Source organism: Phalangium opilio, unplaced genomic scaffold, assembly GCF_054372755.1.
Source record: "Phalangium opilio isolate 3A_F unplaced genomic scaffold, DU_Popi_V2 ptg000046l_1, whole genome shotgun sequence".
Classification (NCBI taxonomy): Eukaryota; Metazoa; Arthropoda; class Arachnida; order Opiliones; family Phalangiidae; genus Phalangium; species Phalangium opilio.
The window spans coordinates 795,900-816,584 of NW_028324169.1; the positions used below are offsets into that span (position 1 = coordinate 795,900).

General features: G+C 43.2%; 13 non-coding genes across 13 annotated transcripts; all 13 read left to right on the top strand.

Moving 5' to 3' along the window:
- The first annotated feature begins 1,418 nt into the window (after positions 1–1,418).
- TRNAL-CAA (transfer RNA leucine (anticodon CAA)) lies at positions 1,419–1,540 on the top strand. The gene is made up of 2 exons: positions 1,419–1,456; positions 1,495–1,540. It is a non-coding gene; the product is annotated as a tRNA-Leu (tRNA).
- A 1,389-nt stretch (positions 1,541–2,929) lies between these two features.
- Positions 2,930–3,051, top strand: TRNAL-CAA (transfer RNA leucine (anticodon CAA)). The gene is made up of 2 exons: positions 2,930–2,967; positions 3,006–3,051. It is a non-coding gene; the product is annotated as a tRNA-Leu (tRNA).
- A 1,956-nt stretch (positions 3,052–5,007) lies between these two features.
- On the top strand, positions 5,008–5,129 carry TRNAL-CAA (transfer RNA leucine (anticodon CAA)). The gene is made up of 2 exons: positions 5,008–5,045; positions 5,084–5,129. It is a non-coding gene; the product is annotated as a tRNA-Leu (tRNA).
- A 1,011-nt stretch (positions 5,130–6,140) lies between these two features.
- On the top strand, positions 6,141–6,262 carry TRNAL-CAA (transfer RNA leucine (anticodon CAA)). Its single transcript has 2 exons — positions 6,141–6,178; positions 6,217–6,262. It is a non-coding gene; the product is annotated as a tRNA-Leu (tRNA).
- A 1,200-nt stretch (positions 6,263–7,462) lies between these two features.
- On the top strand, positions 7,463–7,584 carry TRNAL-CAA (transfer RNA leucine (anticodon CAA)). Its single transcript has 2 exons — positions 7,463–7,500; positions 7,539–7,584. It is a non-coding gene; the product is annotated as a tRNA-Leu (tRNA).
- Positions 7,585–8,216: 632 nt separating this feature from the next.
- TRNAL-CAA (transfer RNA leucine (anticodon CAA)) lies at positions 8,217–8,339 on the top strand. The gene is made up of 2 exons: positions 8,217–8,254; positions 8,294–8,339. It is a non-coding gene; the product is annotated as a tRNA-Leu (tRNA).
- A 1,578-nt stretch (positions 8,340–9,917) lies between these two features.
- TRNAL-CAA (transfer RNA leucine (anticodon CAA)) lies at positions 9,918–10,039 on the top strand. Its single transcript has 2 exons — positions 9,918–9,955; positions 9,994–10,039. It is a non-coding gene; the product is annotated as a tRNA-Leu (tRNA).
- Positions 10,040–12,182: 2,143 nt separating this feature from the next.
- TRNAL-CAA (transfer RNA leucine (anticodon CAA)) lies at positions 12,183–12,305 on the top strand. Its single transcript has 2 exons — positions 12,183–12,220; positions 12,260–12,305. It is a non-coding gene; the product is annotated as a tRNA-Leu (tRNA).
- Positions 12,306–13,881: 1,576 nt separating this feature from the next.
- TRNAL-CAA (transfer RNA leucine (anticodon CAA)) lies at positions 13,882–14,004 on the top strand. The gene is made up of 2 exons: positions 13,882–13,919; positions 13,959–14,004. It is a non-coding gene; the product is annotated as a tRNA-Leu (tRNA).
- An 822-nt stretch (positions 14,005–14,826) lies between these two features.
- TRNAL-CAA (transfer RNA leucine (anticodon CAA)) lies at positions 14,827–14,949 on the top strand. Its single transcript has 2 exons — positions 14,827–14,864; positions 14,904–14,949. It is a non-coding gene; the product is annotated as a tRNA-Leu (tRNA).
- Positions 14,950–16,902: 1,953 nt separating this feature from the next.
- TRNAL-CAA (transfer RNA leucine (anticodon CAA)) lies at positions 16,903–17,025 on the top strand. Its single transcript has 2 exons — positions 16,903–16,940; positions 16,980–17,025. It is a non-coding gene; the product is annotated as a tRNA-Leu (tRNA).
- A 1,010-nt stretch (positions 17,026–18,035) lies between these two features.
- Positions 18,036–18,158, top strand: TRNAL-CAA (transfer RNA leucine (anticodon CAA)). The gene is made up of 2 exons: positions 18,036–18,073; positions 18,113–18,158. It is a non-coding gene; the product is annotated as a tRNA-Leu (tRNA).
- Positions 18,159–19,168: 1,010 nt separating this feature from the next.
- On the top strand, positions 19,169–19,291 carry TRNAL-CAA (transfer RNA leucine (anticodon CAA)). The gene is made up of 2 exons: positions 19,169–19,206; positions 19,245–19,291. It is a non-coding gene; the product is annotated as a tRNA-Leu (tRNA).
- The last annotated feature ends 1,394 nt before the right edge of the window (positions 19,292–20,685 follow it).

A 20,685-nucleotide genomic window follows, 5' to 3' on the forward strand; every position in this document is an offset into this window, starting at 1 on the left:
AACCAAACTTAACTATGACGCAAAGAACTATTCAAATTGAACGCGTTCTCAACAATAGCCACTATCATAGTAATCGCCTTATTGACTCAATAGCCCCCTTTTTTTGTTAGTTGGTTTAAGCAAGATAATTACGCGGAAAAGACGGGATTCTCCAATCAATCATTCTTAATATAGATCACTTTCTGCCCCAGAGAATAAAGGGGTTCGAATTCCACTTCTGACACGATATGTTTTATGAAAATAACTGGAAGAGATGTAATTTTAAAACGTCCAAATTACACAAAATCACGTCAGGATGGCCGAGAAGTCTAAGGCGCCAGACTCAAGGGGCTTAGCTTCCTTCGTTCAAGATGTGAATCTGTGTATTCTGGTCCTCGTTTGAGGGCGTGGGTTCGAATTTCACTTCGAACACGATATGTTTTATGAAAATAACTGGAAGAGATGTAATTTTAAACGTCTAAATGACTTAAAACCACGTCAGGATGGCCGAGCGGTCCAAGGTGACAGACTCAAGGGTTCTTAGTTTCATTGGTTCACGATGTCAATCTGTGTATTCTGGGCCTCGTATGAGGGCGTGGGTTCGAATCCCACTTCTGACACGATATGTTTTATGAAAATAACTGGAAGAGATATAATTTTAAAACGTCCAAATTACACAAAACCATTTCAGGATTGCCGAGCGGTCTAAGGCTACAGATTCAAGGGTTCTTAGTTTCATTGGATCAAGATGTGATTCTGTGTATTCTGGTCCTCGTTTGAGAGAGTGCGTTCGAATTCCATTTCTGACACGATGTTTAATGAAAATAACTGGAAGAGATGTAATTTAAAAACGTCTAAATTACACAAAATCACGTCAGGATGGCCGAGCGGTCTAAGGCGCCAGACTCAAGGGGCTTAGCTTCCTTCGTTCACGATGTGAATCTGTGAATTCTGGTCCTCGTATGATTGCGTGGGTTCGAAACCCATTTCTGACACCATATGTTTTATGAAAATAACTGGAAGAGATGTAATTTTAAAACGTCCAAATTACACTAAACCACGTCAGGATAATCGAGCGGTCTAAGGCGACAGACTCAAGGGTTCTTAGTTTCATTGGTTCACGATGTCAATCTGTGTGTTCTGGGCCTCGTATGAGGGCGTGGGTTCGAATCCCACTTCTGACACGATATGTTTTATGAAAATAACTGGAAGAGATGTAATTTTAAAACGTCCAAATTACACTAAACCACGTCAGGATGATCGAGCGGTCTAAGGCGACAGACTCAAGGGTTCTTAGTTTCATTGGTTCACGATGTCAATCTGTGTGTTCTGGGCCTCGTATGAGGGCGTGGGTTCGAATCCCACTTCTGACACGATATGTTTTATGAAAATAACTGGAAGAGATGTAATTTTAAAACGTCCAAATTACTCAAAATCACGTCAGGATGGCCGAGCGGTCTAAGGCGCCAGACTCAAGGGGCTTAGCTTCCTTCGTTCACGATGTGAATCTGTGAATTCTGGTCCTCGTATGAAGGCGTGGGTTCGAATCCCACTTCTGACACGATATGTTTTATGAAAATAACTGGAAGAGATGTAATTTTAAAACGTCCAAATTACACTAAACCACGTCAGGATGACCGAGCGGTCTAAGGCGACAGACTCAAGGGTTCTTAGTTTCATTGGTCCACGATGTGAATCTGTGTATTCTGGGCCTCGTATGAGGGCGTGGGTTCGAATCCCACTTCTGACACGATATGTTTTATGAAAATAACTGGAAGAGATGTAATTTTGAAACGTCCAAATTACACAAAATCACGTCAGGATGGCCGAGCGGTCTAAGGCGCCAAGCTCAAGGGGCTTTGCTTCCTTCGTTCACGATGCGAACCTGTGTTATTTTGGGCCTCGTATGAGGGCGTGGGTTTGAATCCCACTTCTGACACGATATGTTTTATGAAAATAACTGGAAGAGATGTAATTTTAAAACGTCCAAATTACACAAAACCATGTCAGGATTGCCGAGCGGTCTAAGGCTACAGATTCAAGGGTTCTTAGTTTCATTGGATCACGATGTGAATATGTGTATTCCGGTCCTCGTTTGAGGGCGTGGGTTCGAATTCCACTTGTGACACGATATGTTTTATGAAAATAACTGGAAGAGATGTAATTTTAAAACTCCAAATTACACAAAATCACGTCAGGATGGCCGAGCGGTCTAAGGCGCCAGGCTCAAGGGTCTTAGCTTCCTTCGTTCACGATGTGAATCTGTGTTATTTTGGGCCTCGTATGAGGGCGTGGGTTCGAATCCCACTTCTGACACGATATGTTTTATGAATATAACTGGAAGAGATGTAATTTTAAAACGTCCAAATTACACTAAACCACGTCAGGATGACCGAGCGGTCTAAGGCGACAGACTCAAGGGTTCTTAGTTTCATTGGTTCACGATGTCAATCTGTGTATTCTGGGCCTCGTTTGAGGGCGTGGGTTCGAATCCCACTTCTGACACGATATGTTTTATGAAAATAACTGGAAGAGATGTAATTTTAAAACGTCCAAATTACACAAAACCATGTCAGGATTGCCGAGCGGTCTAAGGCTACAGATTCATGGGTTCTTAGTTTCATTGGTTCACGATGAGAAACTGTGTTATTCTGGGCCTCGTATGAGGGCGTGGGTTCGAATCCCACTTCTGACACGATATGTTTTATGAAAATAACTGGAAGAGATGTAATTTTAAAACGTCCAAATTACACTAAACCACGTCAGGATGATCGAGCGGTCTAAGGCGACAGACTCAAGGGTTCTTAGTTTCATTGGTTCACGATGTCAATCTGTGTGTTCTGGTCCTCGTATGAGGGCGTGGGTTCGAATCCCACTTCTGACACGATATGTTTTATGAAAATAACTGGAAGAGATGTAATTTTAAAACGTCCAAATTACTCAAAATCACGTCAGGATGGCCGAGCGGTCTAAGGCGCCAGACTCAAGGGGCTTAGCTTCCTTCGTTCACGATGTGAATCTGTGAATTCTGGTCCTCGTATGAAGGCGTGGGTTCGAATCCCACTTCTGACACGATATGTTTTATGAAAATAACTGGAAGAGATGTAATTTTAAAACGTCCAAATTACACTAAACCACGTCAGGATGACCGAGCGGTCTAAGGCGACAGACTCAAGGGTTCTTAGTTTCATTGGTCCACGATGTGAATCTGTGTATTCTGGGCCTCGTATGAGGGCGTGGGTTCGAATCCCACTTCTGACACGATATGTTTTATGAAAATAACTGGAAGAGATGTAATTTTAAAACGTCCAAATTACACAAAACCATGTCAGGATTGCCGAGCGGTCTAAGGCTACAGATTCAAGGGTTCTTAGTTTCATTGGATCACGATGTGAATCTGTGTATTCCGGTCCTCGTTTGAGGGCGTGGGTTCGAATTCCACTTGTGACACGATATGTTTTATGAAAATAACTGGAAGAGATGTAATTTTAAAACTCCAAATTACACAAAATCACGTCAGGATGGCCGAGCGGTCTAAGGCGCCAGGCTCAAGGGTCTTAGCTTCCTTCGTTCACGATGTGAATCTGTGTTATTTTGGGCCTCGTATGAGGGCGTGGGTTCGAATCCCACTTCTGACACGATATGTTTTATGAAAATAACTGGAAGAGATGTAATTTTAAAACGTCCAAATTACACAAAACCATGTCAGGATTGCCGAGCGGTCTAAGGCTACAGATTCATGGGTTCTTAGTTTCATTGGTTCACGATGAGAAACTGTGTTATTCTGGGCCTCGTATGAGGGCGTGGGTTCGAATCCCACTTCTGACACGATATGTTTTATGAAAATAACTGGAAGAGATGTAATTTTAAAACGTCCAAATTACACTAAACCACGTCAGGATGATCGAGCGGTCTAAGGCGACAGACTCAAGGGTTCTTAGTTTCATTGGTTCACGATGTCAATCTGTGTGTTCTGGTCCTCGTATGAGGGCGTGGGTTCGAATCCCACTTCTGACACGATATGTTTTATGAAAATAACTGGAAGAGATGTAATTTTAAAACGTCCAAATTACACAAAACCATGTCAGGATTGCCGAGCGGTCTAAGGCTACAGATTCAAGGGTTCTTAGTTTCATTGGATCACGATGTGAATATGTGTATTCCGGTCCTCGTTTGAGGGCGTGGGTTCGAATTCCACTTGTGACACGATATGTTTTATGAAAATAACTGGAAGAGATGTAATTTTAAAACTCCAAATTACACAAAATCACGTCAGGATGGCCGAGCGGTCTAAGGCGCCAGGCTCAAGGGTCTTAGCTTCCTTCGTTCACGATGTGAATCTGTGTTATTTTGGGCCTCGTATGAGGGCGTGGGTTCGAATCCCACTTCTGACACGATATGTTTTATGAATATAACTGGAAGAGATGTAATTTTAAAACGTCCAAATTACACTAAACCACGTCAGGATGACCGAGCGGTCTAAGGCGACAGACTCAAGGGTTCTTAGTTTCATTGGTTCACGATGTCAATCTGTGTATTCTGGGCCTCGTTTGAGGGCGTGGGTTCGAATCCCACTTCTGACACGATATGTTTTATGAAAATAACTGGAAGAGATGTAATTTTAAAACGTCCAAATTACACAAAACCATGTCAGGATTGCCGAGCGGTCTAAGGCTACAGATTCATGGGTTCTTAGTTTCATTGGTTCACGATGAGAAACTGTGTTATTCTGGGCCTCGTATGAGGGCGTGGGTTCGAATCCCACTTCTGACACGATATGTTTTATGAAAATAACTGGAAGAGATGTAATTTTAAAACGTCCAAATTACACTAAACCACGTCAGGATGATCGAGCGGTCTAAGGCGACAGACTCAAGGGTTCTTAGTTTCATTGGTTCACGATGTCAATCTGTGTGTTCTGGTCCTCGTATGAGGGCGTGGGTTCGAATCCCACTTCTGACACGATATGTTTTATGAAAATAACTGGAAGAGATGTAATTTTAAAACGTCCAAATTACTCAAAATCACGTCAGGATGGCCGAGCGGTCTAAGGCGCCAGACTCAAGGGGCTTAGCTTCCTTCGTTCACGATGTGAATCTGTGAATTCTGGTCCTCGTATGAAGGCGTGGGTTCGAATCCCACTTCTGACACGATATGTTTTATGAAAATAACTGGAAGAGATGTAATTTTAAAACGTCCAAATTACACTAAACCACGTCAGGATGACCGAGCGGTCTAAGGCGACAGACTCAAGGGTTCTTAGTTTCATTGGTCCACGATGTGAATCTGTGTATTCTGGGCCTCGTATGAGGGCGTGGGTTCGAATCCCACTTCTGACACGATATGTTTTATGAAAATAACTGGAAGAGATGTAATTTTAAAACGTCCAAATTACACAAAACCATGTCAGGATTGCCGAGCGGTCTAAGGATACAGATTCAAGGGTTCTTAGTTTCATTGGATCACGATGTGAATCTGTGTATTCCGGTCCTCGTTTGAGGGCGTGGGTTCGAATTCCACTTGTGACACGATATGTTTTATGAAAATAACTGGAAGAGATGTAATTTTAAAACTCCAAATTACACAAAATCACGTCAGGATGGCCGAGCGGTCTAAGGCGCCAGGCTCAAGGGTCTTAGCTTCCTTCGTTCACGATGTGAATCTGTGTTATTTTGGGCCTCGTATGAGGGCGTGGGTTCGAATCCCACTTCTGACACGATATGTTTTATGAAAATAACTGGAAGAGATGTAATTTTAAAACGTCCAAATTACACAAAACCATGTCAGGATTGCCGAGCGGTCTAAGGCTACAGATTCATGGGTTCTTAGTTTCATTGGTTCACGATGAGAAACTGTGTTATTCTGGGCCTCGTATGAGGGCGTGGGTTCGAATCCCACTTCTGACACGATATGTTTTATGAAAATAACTGGAAGAGATGTAATTTTAAAACGTCCAAATTACACTAAACCACGTCAGGATGATCGAGCGGTCTAAGGCGACAGACTCAAGGGTTCTTAGTTTCATTGGTTCACGATGTCAATCTGTGTGTTCTGGTCCTCGTATGAGGGCGTGGGTTCGAATCCCACTTCTGACACGATATGTTTTATGAAAATAACTGGAAGAGATGTAATTTTAAAACGTCCAAATTACTCAAAATCACGTCAGGATGGCCGAGCGGTCTAAGGCGCCAGACTCAAGGGGCTTAGCTTCCTTCGTTCACGATGTGAATCTGTGAATTCTGGTCCTCGTATGAAGGCGTGGGTTCGAATCCCACTTCTGACACGATATGTTTTATGAAAATAACTGGAAGAGATGTAATATTAAAACGTCCAAATTACACTAAACCACGTCAGGATGACCGAGCGGTCTAAGGCGACAGACTCAAGGGTTCTTAGTTTCATTGGTCCACGATGTGAATCTGTGTATTCTGGGCCTCGTATGAGGGCGTGGGTTCGAATCCCACTTCTGACACGATATGTTTTATGAAAATAACTGGAAGAGATGTAATTTTAAAACGTCCAAATTACACAAAACCATGTCAGGATTGCCGAGCGGTCTAAGGCTACAGATTCAAGGGTTCTTAGTTTCATTGGATCACGATGTGAATCTGTGTATTCCGGTCCTCGTTTGAGGGCGTGGGTTCGAATTACACTTGTGACACGATATGTTTTATGAAAATAACTGGAAGAGATGTAATTTTAAAACTCCAAATTACACAAAATCACGTCAGGATGGCCGAGCGGTCTAAGGCGCCAGGCTCAAGGGTCTTAGCTTCCTTCGTTCACGATGTGATTCTGTGTTATTTTGGGCCTCGTATGAGGGCGTGGGTTCGAATCCCACTTCTGACACGATATGTTTTATGAATATAACTGGAAGAGATGTAATTTTAAAACGTCCAAATTACACTAAACCACGTCAGGATGACCGAGCGGTCTAAGGCGACAGACTCAAGGGTTCTTAGTTTCATTGGTTCACGATGTCAATCTGTTTATTCTGGGCCTCGTTTGAGGGCGTGGGTTCGAATCCCACTTCTGACACGATATGTTTTATGAAAATAACTGGAAGAGATGTAATTTTAAAACGTCCAAATTACACAAAACCATGTCAGGATTGCCGAGCGGTCTAAGGCTACAGATTCATGGGTTCTTAGTTTCATTGGTTCACGATGAGAAACTGTGTTATTCTGGGCCTCGTATGAGGGCGTGGGTTCGAATCCCACTTCTGACACGATTTGTTTTATGAAAATAACTGGAAGAGATGTAATTTTAAAACGTCCAAATTACACTAAACCACGTCAGGATGATCGAGCGGTCTAAGGCGACAGACTCAAGGGTTCTTAGTTTCATTGGTTCACGATGTCAATCTGTGTGTTCTGGTCCTCGTATGAGGGCGTGGGTTCGAATCCCACTTCTGACACGATATGTTTTATGAAAATAACTGGAAGAGATGTAATTTTAAAACGTCCAAATTACTCAAAATCACGTCAGGATGGCCGAGCGGTCTAAGGCGCCAGACTCAAGGGGCTTAGCTTCCTTCGTTCACGATGTGAATCTGTGAATTCTGGTCCTCGTATGAAGGCGTGGGTTCGAATCCCACTTCTGACACGATATGTTTTATGAAAATAACTGGAAGAGATGTAATTTTAAAACGTCCAAATTACACTAAACCACGTCAGGATGACCGAGCGGTATAAGGCGACAGACTCAAGGGTTCTTAGTTTCATTGGTCCACGATGTGAATCTGTGTATTCTGGGCCTCGTATGAGGGCGTGGGTTCGAATCCCACTTCTGACACGATATGTTTTATGAAAATAACTGGAAGAGATGTAATTTTGAAACGTCCATATTACACAAAATCACGTCAGGAATGCCGAGCGGTCTAAGGCGCCAAGCTCAAGGGGCTTAGCTTCCTTCGTTCACGATGCGAACCTGTGTTATTTTGGGCCTCGTATGAGGGCGTGGGTTTGAATCCCACTTCTGACACGATATGTTTTATGAAAATAACTGGAAAAGATGTAATTTTAAAACGTCCAAATTACACAAAACCATGTCAGGATTGCCGAGCGGTCTAAGGCTACAGATTCAAGGGTTCGTAGTTTCATTGGATCACGATGTGAATCTGTGTATTCCGGTCCTCGTTTGAGGGCGTGGGTTCGAATTCCACTTCTGAAACGATATTTTTTATGATAATAACTGGAAGAGATGTTATTTTAAACGTCTAAATGACTTAGAACCACGTCAGGATGGCCGAGCGGTGTAAGGCGCCAGACTCAAGGGGCTTAGCTTCCTTCGTTCACGATGTGAATCTGTGTTATTCTGGGCCTCGTATGAGGGCGTGGGTTCGAATCCCACTTCTGACACGATATGTTTTATGAAAATAACTGGAAGAGATGTAATTTTAAAACGTCCAAATTACACAAAACCATGTCAGGATTGCCGAGCGGTCTAAGGCTACAGATTCATGGGTTCTTAGTTTCATTGGTTCACGATGAGAAACTGTGTTATTCTGGGCCTCGTATGAGGGCGTGGGTTCGAATCCCACTTCTGACACGATATGTTTTATGAAAAAACTGGAAGAGATGTAATTTTAAAACGTCCAAATTACACTAAACCACGTCAGGATGATCGAGCGGTCTAAGGCGACAGACTCAAGGGTTCTTAGTTTCATTGGTTCACGATGTCAATCTGTGTGTTCTGGTCCTCGTATGAGGGCGTGGGTTCGAATCCCACTTCTGACACGATATGTTTTATGAAAATAACTGGAAGAGATGTAATTTTAAAACGTCCAAATTACACTAAACCACGTCAGGATGACCGAGCGGTCTAAGGCGACAGACTCAAGGGTTCTTAGTTTCATTGGTCCACGATGTGAATCTGTGAATTCTGGGCCTCGTATGAGGGCGTGGGTTCGAATCCCACTTCTGACACGATATGTTTTATGAAAATAACTGGAAGAGATGTAATTTTGAAACGTCCAAATTACACAAAATCACGTCAGGATGGCCGAGCGGTCTAAGGCTCCAAGCTCAAGGGGCTTAGCTTCCTTCGTTCACGATGCGAACCTGTGTTATTTTGGGCCTCGTATGAGGGCGTGGGTTTGAATCCCACTTCTGACACGATATGTTTTATGAAAATAACTGGAAGAGATGTAATTTTAAAACGTCCAAATTACACAAAACCATGTCAGGATTGCCGAGCGGTCTAAGGCTACAGATTCAAGGGTTCGTAGTTTCATTGGATCACGATGTGAATCTGTGTATTCCGGTCCTCGTTTGAGGGCGTGGGTTCGAATTCCACTTCTGAAACGATATTTTTTATGATAATAACTGGAAGAGATGTTATTTTAAACGTCTAAATGACTTAAAACCACGTCAGGATGGCCGAGCGGTGTAAGGCGCCAGACTCAAGGGGCTTAGCTTCCTTCGTTCACGATGTGAATCTGTGTTATTCTGGGCCTCGTATGAGGGCGTGGGGTCGAATCCCACTTCTGACACGATATGTTTTATGAAAATAACTGGAAGAGATGTAATTTTAAAACGTCCAAATTACACAAAACCATGTCAGGATTGCCGAGCGGTCTAAGGCTACAGATTCATGGGTTCTTAGTTTCATTGGTTCACGATGAGAAACTGTGTTATTCTGGGCCTCGTATGAGGGCGTGGGTTCGAATCCCACTTCTGACACGATATGTTTTATGAAAATAACTGGAAGAGATGTAATTTTAAAACGTCCAAATTACACTAAACCACGTCAGGATGATCGAGCGGTCTAAGGCGACAGACTCAAGGGTTCTTAGTTTCATTGGTTCACGATGTCAATCTGTGTGTTCTGGTCCTCGTATGAGGGCGTGGGTTCGAATCCCACTTCTGACACGATATGTTTTATGAAAATAACTGGAAGAGATGTAATTTTAAAACGTCCAAATTACTCAAAATCACGTCAGGATGGCCGAGCGGTCTAAGGCGCCAGACTCAAGGGGCTTAGCTTCCTTCGTTCACGATGTGAATCTGTGAATTCTGGTCCTCGTATGAAGGCGTGGGTTCGAATCCCACTTCTGACACGATATGTTTTATGAAAATAACTGGAAGAGATGTAATTTTAAAACGTCCAAATTACACTAAACCACGTCAGGATGACCGAGCGGTCTAAGGCGACAGACTCAAGGGTTCTTAGTTTCATTGGTCCACGATGTGAAACTGTGTTATTCTGGGCCTCGTATGAGGGCGTGGGTTCGAATCCCACTTCTGACACGATATGTTTTATGAAAAAACTGGAAGAGATGTAATTTTAAAACGTCCAAATTACACTAAACCACGTCAGGATGATCGAGCGGTCTAAGGCGACAGACTCAAGGGTTCTTAGTTTCATTGGTTCACGATGTCAATCTGTGTGTTCTGGTCCTCGTATGAGGGCGTGGGTTCGAATCCCACTTCTGACACGATATGTTTTATGAAAATAACTGGAAGAGATGTAATTTTAAAACGTCCAAATTACACTAAACCACGTCAGGATGACCGAGCGGTCTAAGGCGACAGACTCAAGGGTTCTTAGTTTCATTGGTCCACGATGTGAATCTGTGAATTCTGGGCCTCGTATGAGGGCGTGGGTTCGAATCCCACTTCTGACACGATATGTTTTATGAAAATAACTGGAAGAGATGTAATTTTGAAACGTCCAAATTACACAAAATCACGTCAGGATGGCCGAGCGGTCTAAGGCTCCAAGCTCAAGGGGCTTAGCTTCCTTCGTTCACGATGCGAACCTGTGTTATTTTGGGCCTCGTATGAGGGCGTGGGTTTGAATCCCACTTCTGACACGATATGTTTTATGAAAATAACTGGAAGAGATGTAATTTTAAAACGTCCAAATTACACAAAACCATGTCAGGATTGCCGAGCGGTCTAAGGCTACAGATTCAAGGGTTCGTAGTTTCATTGGATCACGATGTGAATCTGTGTATTCCGGTCCTCGTTTGAGGGCGTGGGTTCGAATTCCACTTCTGAAACGATATTTTTTATGATAATAACTGGAAGAGATGTTATTTTAAACGTCTAAATGACTTAAAACCACGTCAGGATGGCCGAGCGGTGTAAGGCGCCAGACTCAAGGGGCTTAGCTTCCTTCGTTCACGATGTGAATCTGTGTTATTCTGGGCCTCGTATGAGGGCGTGGGGTCGAATCCCACTTCTGACACGATATGTTTTATGAAAATAACTGGAAGAGATGTAATTTTAAAACGTCCAAATTACACAAAACCATGTCAGGATTGCCGAGCGGTCTAAGGCTACAGATTCATGGGTTCTTAGTTTCATTGGTTCACGATGAGAAACTGTGTTATTCTGGGCCTCGTATGAGGGCGTGGGTTCGAATCCCACTTCTGACACGATATGTTTTATGAAAATAACTGGAAGAGATGTAATTTTAAAACTCCAAATTACACAAAATCACGTCAGGATGATCGAGCGGTCTAAGGCGACAGACTCAAGGGTTCTTAGTTTCATTGGTTCACGATGTCAATCTGTGTGTTCTGGTCCTCGTATGAGGGCGTGGGTTCGAATCCCACTTCTGACACGATATGTTTTATGAAAATAACTGGAAGAGATGTAATTTTAAAACGTCCAAATTACACTAAACCACGTCAGGATGACCGAGCGGTCTAAGGCGACAGACTCAAGGGTTCTTAGTTTCATTGGTCCACGATGTGAATCTGTGTATTCTGGGCCTCGTATGAGGGCGTGGGTTCGAATCCCACTTCTGACACGATATGTTTTATGAAAATAACTGGAAGAGATGTAATTTTGAAACGTCCAAATTACACAAAATCACGTCAGGATGGCCGAGCGGTCTAAGGCTCCAAGCTCAAGGGGCTTAGCTTCCTTCGTTCACGATGCGAACCTGTGTTATTTTGGGCCTCGTATGAGGGCGTGGGTTTGAATCCCACTTCTGACACGATATGTTTTATGAAAATAACTGGAAGAGATGTAATTTTAAAACGTCCAAATTACACAAAACCATGTCAGGATTGCCGAGCGGTCTAAGGCTACAGATTCAAGGGTTCGTAGTTTCATTGGATCACGATGTGAATCTGTGTATTCCGGTCCTCGTTTGAGGGCGTGGGTTCGAATTCTACTTCTGAAACGATATTTTTTATGATAATAACTGGAAGAGATGTTATTTTAAACGTCTAAATGACTTAAAACCACGTCAGGATGGCCGAGCGGTGTAAGGCGCCAGACTCAAGGGGCTTAGCTTCCTTCGTTCACGATGTGAATCTGTGTTATTCTGGGCCTCGTATGAGGGCGTGGGTTCGAATCCCACTTCTGACACGATATGTTTTATGAAAATAACTGGAAGAGATGTAATTTTGAAACGTCCAAATTACACAAAATCACGTCAGGATGGCCGAGCGGTCTAAGGCTCCAAGCTCAAGGGGCTTAGCTTCCTTCGTTCACGATGCGAACCTGTGTTATTTTGGGCCTCGTATGAGGGCGTGGGTTTGAATCCCACTTCTGACACGATATGTTTTATGAAAATAACTGGAAGAGATGTAATTTTAAAACGTCCAAATTACACAAAACCATGTCAGGATTGCCGAGCGGTCTAAGGCTACAGATTCAAGGGTTCGTAGTTTCATTGGATCACGATGTGAATCTGTGTATTCCGGTCCTCGTTTGAGGGCGTGGGTTCGAATTCCACTTCTGAAACGATATTTTTTATGATAATAACTGGAAGAGATGTTATTTTAAACGTCTAAATGACTTAAAACCACGTCAGGATGGCCGAGCGGTGTAAGGCGCCAGACTCAAGGGGCTTAGCTTCCTTCGTTCACGATGTGAATCTGTGTTATTCTGGGCCTCGTATGAGGGCGTGGGGTCGAATCCCACTTCTGACACGATATGTTTTATGAAAATAACTGGAAGAGATGTAATTTTAAAACGTCCAAATTACACAAAACCATGTCAGGATTGCCGAGCGGTCTAAGGCTACAGATTCATGGGTTCTTAGTTTCATTGGTTCACGATGAGAAACTGTGTTATTCTGGGCCTCGTATGAGGGCGTGGGTTCGAATCCCACTTCTGACACGATATGTTTTATGAAAATAACTGGAAGAGATGTAATTTTAAAACTCCAAATTACACAAAATCACGTCAGGATGATCGAGCGGTCTAAGGCGACAGACTCAAGGGTTCTTAGTTTCATTGGTTCACGATGTCAATCTGTGTGTTCTGGTCCTCGTATGAGGGCGTGGGTTCGAATCCCACTTCTGACACGATATGTTTTATGAAAATAACTGGAAGAGATGTAATTTTAAAACGTCCAAATTACACTAAACCACGTCAGGATGACCGAGCGGTCTAAGGCGACAGACTCAAGGGTTCTTAGTTTCATTGGTCCACGATGTGAATCTGTGTATTCTGGGCCTCGTATGAGGGCGTGGGTTCGAATCCCACTTCTGACACGATATGTTTTATGAAAATAACTGGAAGAGATGTAATTTTGAAACGTCCAAATTACACAAAATCACGTCAGGATGGCCGAGCGGTCTAAGGCTCCAAGCTCAAGGGGCTTAGCTTCCTTCGTTCACGATGCGAACCTGTGTTATTTTGGGCCTCGTATGAGGGCGTGGGTTTGAATCCCACTTCTGACACGATATGTTTTATGAAAATAACTGGAAGAGATGTAATTTTAAAACGTCCAAATTACACAAAACCATGTCCGGATTGCCGAGCGGTCTAAGGCTACAGATTCAAGGGTTCGTAGTTTCATTGGATCACGATGTGAATCTGTGTATTCCGGTCCTCGTTTGAGGGCGTGGGTTCGAATTCTACTTCTGAAACGATATTTTTTATGATAATAACTGGAAGAGATGTTATTTTAAACGTCTAAATGACTTAAAACCACGTCAGGATGGCCGAGCGGTGTAAGGCGCCAGACTCAAGGGGCTTAGCTTCCTTCGTTCACGATGTGAATCTGTGTTATTCTGGGCCTCGTATGAGGGCGTGGGTTCGAATCCCACTTCTGACACGATATGTTTTATGAAAATAACTGGAAGAGATGTAATTTTAAAACGTCCAAATTACACAAAACCATGTCAGGATTGCCGAGCGGTCTAAGGCTACAGATTCATGGGTTCTTAGTTTCATTGGTTCACGATGAGAAACTGTGTTATTCTGGGCCTCGTATGAGGGCGTGGGTTCGAATCCCACTTCTGACACGATATGTTTTATGAAAATAACTGGAAGAGATGTAATTTTAAAACGTCCAAATTACACTAAACCACGTCAGGATGACCGAGCGGTCTAAGGCGACAGACTCAAGGGTTCTTAGTTTCATTGGTCTACGATGTGAATCTGTGTATTCTGGGCCTCGTATGAGGGCGTGGGTTCGAATCCCACTTCTGACACGATATGTTTTATGAAAATAACTGGAAGAGATGTAATTTTGAAACGTCCAAATTACACAAAATCACGTCAGGATGGCCGAGCGGTCTAAGGCTCCAAGCTCAAGGGGCTTAGCTTCCTTCGTTCACGATGCGAACCTGTGTTATTTTGGGCCTCGTATGAGGGCGTGGGTTTGAATCCCACTTCTGACATGATATGTTTTATGAAAATAACTGGAAGAGATGTAATTTTAAAACGTCCAAATTACACAAAACCATGTCAGGATTGCCGAGCGGTCTAAGGCTACAGATTCAAGGGTTCGTAGTTTCATTGGATCACGATGTGAATCTGTGTATTCCGGTCCTCGTTTGAGGGCGTGGGTTCGAATTCCACTTCTGAAACGATATTTTTTATGATAATAACTGGAAGAGATGTTATTTTAAACGTCTAAATGACTTAAAACCACGTCAGGATGGCCGAGCGGTGTAAGGCGCCAGACTCAAGGGGCTTAGCTTCCTTCGTTCACGATGTGAATCTGTGTTATTCTGGGCCTCGTATGAGGGCGTGGGTTCGAATCCCACTTCTGACACGATATGTTTTATGAAAATAACTGGAAGAGATGTAATTTTAAAACGTCCAAATTACACAAAACCATGTCAGGATTGCCGAGCGGTCTAAGGCTACAGATTCATGGGTTCTTAGTTTCATTGGTTCACGATGAGAAACTGTGTTATTCTGGGCCTCGTATGAGGGCGTGGGTTCGAATCCCACTTCTGACACGATATGTTTTATGAAAATAACTGGAAGAGATGTAATTTTAAAACTCCAAATTACACAAAATCACGTCAGGATGGCCGAGCGGTCTAAGGCGCCAGGCTCAAGGGTCTTAGCTTCCTTCGTTCACGATGTGAATCTGTGTTATTTTGGGCCTCGTATGAGGGCGTGGGTTCGAATCCCACTTCTGACACGATATGTTTTTATAAATAACTGGAAGAGATGTAATTTTAAAACGTCCAAATTACACTAAACCACGTCAGGATGACCGAGCGGTCTAAGGCGACAGACTCAAGTGTTCTTAATTTCATTGGTTCAGGATGTCAATCTGTGTGTTCTGGGCCTCGTATGAGGGCGTGGGTTCGAATCCCACTTCTGACGAGATATGATTTATGAAAATAACTGGAAGAGATGTAATTTTAAAACGTCCAAATTACACAAAATCACGTCAGGATGGCCGAGCGGTCTAAGGCGCCAGGCTCAAGGGGCTTAGCTTCCTTCGTTCACGATGTGAATCTATGTTATTCTGGGCCTCGTATGAGGGCGTGGGTTCGAATCCCACTTCTGACACGATATGTTTTATGAAAATAACTGGAAGAGATGTAATTTTAAAACGTCCAAATTACACAAAACCACGTCAGGATGACCGAGCGGTCTAAGGCGACAGACTCAAGGGTTCTTAGTTTCATTGGTTCACGATGTCAATCTGTGTGTTCTGGGCCTCGTATGAGGGCGTGGGTTCGAATCCCACTTCTGACACGATATGTTTTATGAAAATAACTGGAAGAGATGTAATTTTAAAACGTCCAAATTACACAAAACCATGTCAGGATTGCCGAGCGGTCTAAGGCTATAGATTCAAGGGTTCTTAGTTTCATTGGTTCACGATGTCAATCTGTGTATTCTGGGCCTCGTATGAGGGCGTGGGTTCGAATCCCACTTCTGACACGATATGTTTTATGAAAATAACTGGAAGAGATGTAATTTTAAAACGTCCAAATTACACAACATCACGACAGGATGGCCGAGCGGTCTACGGCGCCAGACTCAAGGGGCTTAGCTTCCTTCGTTCACGATGTGAATCTGTGAATTCTGGTCCTCGTATGAGGGCGCGGGTTCGAATCCCACTTCTGACACGATATGTTTTATGAAAATAACTGGAAGAGATGTAATTTTAAAACGTCCAAATTACACTAAACCACGTCAGGATGACCGAGCGGTCTAAGGCGACAGACTCAAGGGTTCTTAGTTTCATTGGTCCACGATGTGAATCTGTGTATTCTGGGCCTCGTATGAGGGCGTGGGTTCGAATCCCACTTCTGACACGATATGTTTTATGAAAATAACTGGAAGAGATGTAATTTTGAAACGTCCAAATTACACAAAATCACGTCAGGATGGCCGAGCGGTCTAAGGCTCCAAGCTCAAGGGGCTTAGCTTCCTTCGTTCACGATGCGAACCTGTGTTATTTTGGGCCTCGTATGAGGGCGTGGGTTTGAATCCCACTTCTGACACGATATGTTTTATGAAAATAACTGGAAGAGATGTAATTTTAAAACGTCCAAATTACACAAAACCATGTCAGGATTGCCGAGCGGTCTAAGGCTACAGATTCAAGGGTTCGTAGTTTCATTGGATCACGATGTGAATCTGTGTATTCCGGTCCTCGTTTGAGGGCGTGGGTTCGAATTCCACTTCTGAAACGATATTTTTTATGATAATAACTGGAAGAGATGTTATTTTAAACGTCTAAATGACTTAAAACCACGTCAGGATGGCCGAGCGGTGTAAGGCGCCAGACTCAAGGGGCTTAGCTTCCTTCGTTCACGATGTGAATCTGTGTTATTCTGGGCCTCGTATGAGGGCGTGGGTTCGAATCCCACTTCTGACACGATATGTTTTATGAAAATAACTGGAAGAGATGTAATTTTAAAACGTCCAAATTACACAAAACCATGTCAGGATTGCCGAGCGGTCTAAGGCTACAGATTCATGGGTTCTTAGTTTCATTGGTTCACGATGAGAAACTGTGTTATTCTGGGCCTCGTATGAGGGCGTGGGTTCGAATCCCACTTCTGACACGATATGTTTTATGAAAATAACTGGAAGAGATGTAATTTTAAAAGTCCAAATTACACAAAATCACGTCAGGATGATCGAGCGGTCTAAGGCGACAGACTCAAGGGTTCTTAGTTTCATTGGTTCACGATGTCAATCTGTGTGTTCTGGTCCTCGTATGAGGGCGTGGGTTCGAATCCCACTTCTGACACGATATGTTTTATGAAAATAACTGGAAGAGATGTAATTTTAAAACGTCCAAATTACACTAAACCACGTCAGGATGACCGAGCGGTCTAAGGCGACAGACTCAAGGGTTCTTAGTTTCATTGGTCCACGATGTGAATCTGTGTATTCTGGGCCTCGTATGAGGGCGTGGGTTCGAATCCCACTTCTGACACGATATGTTTTATGAAAATAACTGGAAGAGATGTAATTTTGAAACGTCCAAATTACACAAAATCACGTCAGGATGGCCGAGCGGTCTAAGGCTCCAAGCTCAAGGGGCTTAGCTTCCTTCGTTCACGATGCGAACCTGTGTTATTTTGGGCCTCGTATGAGGGCGTGGGTTTGAATCCCACTTCTGACACGATATGTTTTATGAAAATAACTGGAAGAGATGTAATTTTAAAACGTCCAAATTACACAAAACCATGTCAGGATTGCCGAGCGGTCTAAGGCTACAGATTCAAGGGTTCGTAGTTTCATTGGATCACGATGTGAATCTGTGTATTCCGGTCCTCGTTTGAGGGCGTGGGTTCGAATTCCACTTCTGAAACGATATTTTTTATGATAATAACTGGAAGAGATGTTATTTTAAACGTCTAAATGACTTAAAACCACGTCAGGATGGCCGAGCGGTGTAAGGCGCCAGACTCAAGGGGCTTAGCTTCCTTCGTTCACGATGTGAATCTGTGTTATTCTGGGCCTCGTATGAGGGCGTGGGTTCGAATCCCACTTCTGACACGATATGTTTTATGAAAATAACTGGAAGAGATGTAATTTTAAAACGTCCAAATTACACAAAACCATGTCAGGATTGCCGAGCGGTCTAAGGCTACAGATTCATGGGTTCTTAGTTTCATTGGTTCACGATGAGAAACTGTGTTATTCTGGGCCTCGTATGAGGGCGTGGGTTCGAATCCCACTTCTGACACGATATGTTTTATGAAAATAACTGGAAGAGATGTAATTTTAAAACTCCAAATTACACAAAATCACGTCAGGATGATCGAGCGGTCTAAGGCGACAGACTCAAGGGTTCTTAGTTTCATTGGTTCACGATGTCAATCTGTGTGTTCTGGTCCTCGTATGAGGGCGTGGGTTCGAATCCCACTTCTGACACGATATGTTTTATGAAAATAACTGGAAGAGATGTAATTTTAAAACGTCCAAATTACACTAAACCACGTCAGGATGACCGAGCGGTCTAAGGCGACAGACTCAAGGGTTCTTAGTTTCATTGGTCCACGATGTGAATCTGTGTATTCTGGGCCTCGTATGAGGGCGTGGGTTCGAATCCCACTTCTGACACGATATGTTTTATGAAAATAACTGGAAGAGATGTAATTTTGAAACGTCCAAATTACACAAAATCACGTCAGGATGGCCGAGCGGTCTAAGGCTCCAAGCTCAAGGGGCTTAGCTTCCTTCGTTCACGATGCGAACCTGTGTTATTTTGGGCCTCGTATGAGGGCGTGGGTTTGAATCCCACTTCTGACACGATATGTTTTATGAAAATAACTGGAAGAGATGTAATTTTAAAACGTCCAAATTACACAAAACCATGTCAGGATTGCCGAGCGGTCTAAGGCTACAGATTCAAGGGTTCGTAGTTTCATTGGATCACGATGTGAATCTGTGTATTCCGGTCCTCGTTTGAGGGCGTGGGTTCGAATTCCACTTCTGAAACGATATTTTTTATGATAATAACTGGAAGAGATGTTATTTTAAACGTCTAAATGACTTAAAACCACGTCAGGATGGCCGAGCGGTGTAAGGCGCCAGACTCAAGGGGCTTAGCTTCCTTCGTTCACGATGTGAATCTGTGTTATTTTGGGCCTCGTATGAGGGCGTGGGTTCGAATCCCACTTCTGACACGATATGTTTTTATAAATAACTGGAAGAGATGTAATTTTAAAACGTCCAAATTACACTAAACCACGTCAGGATGACCGAGCGGTCTAAGGCGACAGACTCAAGTGTTCTTAGTTTCATTGGTTCAGGATGTCAATCTGTGTGTTCTGGGCCTCGTATGAGGGCGTGGGTTCGAATCCCACTTCTGACGAGATATGATTTATGAAAATAACTGGAAGAGATGTAATTTTAAAACGTCCAAATTACACAAAATCACGTCAGGATGGCCGAGCGGTCTAAGGCGCCAGGCTCAAGGGGCTTAGCTTCCTTCGTTCACGATGTGAATCTATGTTATTCTGGGCCTCGTATGAGGGCGTGGGTTCGAATCCCACTTCTGACACGATATGTTTTATGAAAATAACTGGAAGAGATGTAATTTTAAAACGTCCAAATTACACAAAACCACGTCAGGATGACCGAGCGGTCTAAGGCGACAGACTCAAGGGTTCTTAGTTTCATTGGTTCACGATGTCAATCTGTGTGTTCTGGGCCTCGTATGAGGGCGTGGGTTCAAATCCCACTTCTGACACGATATGTTTTATGAAAATAACTGGAAGAGATGTAATTTTAAAACGTCCAAATTACACAAAACCATGTCAGGATTGCCGAGCGGTCTAAGGCTATAGATTCAAGGGTTCTTAGTTTCATTGGTTCACGATGTCAATCTGTGTATTCTGGGCCTCGTATGAGGGCGTGGGTTCGAATCCCACTTCTGACACGATATGTTTTATGAAAATAACTGGAAGAGATGTAATTTTAAAACGACCAAATTACACAAAGTCACGTCAGGATTGCCGAGCGGTCTAAGGCGCCAGACTCAAGGGGCTTAGCTTCCTTCGTTCACGATGTGAATCTCTGAATTTTGGTCCTCGTATGAGGGCGTGGGTTCGAATCCCACTTCTGACACGATATGTTTTATGAAAATAACTGGAAGAGATGTAATTTTAAAACGTCCAAATTACACAAAACCATGTCAGGATTGCCGAGCGGTCTAAGGCTACAGATTCATGGGTTCTTAGTTTCATTGGTTCACGATGAGAAACTGTGTTATTCTGGGCCTCGTATGAGGGCGTGGGTTCGAATCCCACTTCTGACACGATATGTTTTATGAAAATAACTGGAAGAGATGTAATTTTAAAACGTCCAAATTACACTAAACCACGTCAGGATGACCGAGCGGTCTAAGGCGACAGACTCAAGGGTTCTTAGTTTCATTGGTCCACGATGTGAATCTGTGTATTCTGGGCCTCGTATGAGGGCGTGGGTTCGAATCCCACTTCTGACACGATATGTTTTATGAAAATAACTGGAAGAGATGTAATTTTGAAACGTCCAAATTACACAAAATCACGTCAGG